Here is a 1,759-nt window from a genome sequence, read left to right as displayed (position 1 = left end):
AATGGAGGAGGGGGGCAGGCGCGCGGACGGACAGATGGAAGAAGCCCGACATGGTGGAGGGCAGCGGAGGGGGAGAGACCGCGCGGCCGGTTAACGCGCAGGGCGTCCGGGGAGGCGTCGGCGGGGAGGAGAGGGGGACGGAGGGAGGGGCGGCAGTCGGAGAGGGAGGGAGCAAGGCAGGGAGGAGAAAACAATGACCGGGGCCCTGCCGGCCGGAGGGGGCCATGGGCGTCCAATAAATATGACCCCGGTCTCGGCTCCGTCTGGGGGACCGGGGTCGCGTGGAGGGCAGCAACACACATACGCCCGCACTCGCCCCCGCCGGCGCACTCGGGCTGCCGCCGCATGCACTCGCACACCCACTTCCACCCCGACAGAGGGGCCGGCCTCCCCGGAGGAGGGGGGGGGGGGGGCGGGGGCAGGGACGCCGGGCCCCCTCTGCACCATGGCGCCGGCGGGGAGGCAGCAGGAGTGATGTCAGCAGGAAATCCGTCAGCCCGGGCGGGGCGGGATCTCGCGGGCGCGCCGGCGGCCCCGGCGGCGCGCGCAGATCGGTCCGAGCGGGCCCCGGCCGCGGGGCCGTGTCGGGAAATACCACGCATTCCCAGATGCGAGGGCCGCCCCGGCCTGCGCCCCGCTTGCCACCCCCGGCGGCCGGTTGGCTCAGATGACGCGCCGGCCGCCGGGACCGGGGGGCGCCGGGCGGGCCGGACCGGCGGAAGATCGGCCCGGCATCGGTGCCAGTTGCTACGGGCGTGTGCGGTCGGCGCGCGGCGCCGGGTGTCGGGGGCTGGTCCCGGGGCCTCGATCTCGCCGGCCCCGGGGCCGCCGGCCCCCCCCCCCCCCGCCCAGGAGCGCGACGGGGAGCCGTCCAGCCGCACCCCGGCAGATGCCGGAAATGTCCACGTAATGGCTCCGCCACCGGGGCCGGGGGACGGGGGGGGGGATCTTTCCACACTGGGAACCCTTCGGCGGGACCAATAACAAGCACCGGCAGCGGGGGGGGGGTCCCAAAAACACGCCCGAGGGGGGGGGATGTTTTCTTCTCACACTCCCGCCCGGCTCCGCCAGGGGCCCTTCTTCCGGGAGCAGGAAATACGCCCTTTTTTATTCCCCCCCCCCACATCCACACGAGTCGCGCGCCAGGGCGCCGCCCGGCCAACCCCGGGGACCAGACGGGTGGTGGCGCGCAGGCGCGGAAAAGCCCAGACCGCGGGCCGCGAACGCCCGACTCGGCCCTCCCCTGCCGTCCCCCCCCCTCCATGAAACGGCCGCGCCCTCACACCGGGGTCCGGTCACCCCCCTGCCATTTCCCACACGCACGCCCTCCCCGCCCCAGGTCTCGTGCCGCCGCCGCCGCCGCCGCCGGATGCTCTGATGTGCATGAAAAATGAAAGGGGCAGGCGACCCCCCACCCCCGACAACCGGGGCCACACACACGCGCACACGCCCGCCGCCGCCCCAAAAAGAGAAGGACGCGCTCCCGCACGGGATCGAACCGCGGACCTTGGGATTAACAGTCCCACGCTCTACCTACTGAGCCACAGGAGCTTCCGTTGAATGGGACCGACCTGCGGCGCCTGAAATCATACTCCTCCCCACGCATGGCCGCACACACACACACACACCCCGCCAGTCCGGCGGTACGTGCACCCCCCCCCCCCCAGCCACACGCATGTGGATGCCGGCCGGCCCCTACTTTTGAGCTGCCCCGCGATCTGGGCAGATCGGGCCGCGCCCGGTGGAATGAGGCCAAGAC

At 73.5% G+C, this 1,759-nt stretch overlaps 1 protein-coding gene and 1 non-coding gene across 2 annotated transcripts in view; both read right to left on the bottom strand.

Annotated features, from left to right (window-relative positions):
* The window catches only part of H696_01448 (hypothetical protein), a gene marked incomplete at its 5' end in the record, with an annotated part of 13,511 nt that overhangs the window by 9,614 nt on the left and 2,138 nt on the right, over window positions 1-1,759 (bottom strand). The window lies entirely within an intron of this gene.
* H696_01449 lies at window positions 1,479-1,551 on the bottom strand. Its single transcript has one exon. It is a non-coding gene; the product is annotated as a tRNA-Asn (tRNA).

Source organism: Fonticula alba (assembly GCF_000388065.1).
Source record: "Fonticula alba strain ATCC 38817 unplaced genomic scaffold supercont2.2, whole genome shotgun sequence".
NCBI lineage: Eukaryota > Rotosphaerida > Fonticulaceae > Fonticula > Fonticula alba.
This window is presented reverse-complemented; position numbering and strand designations above follow the sequence as displayed.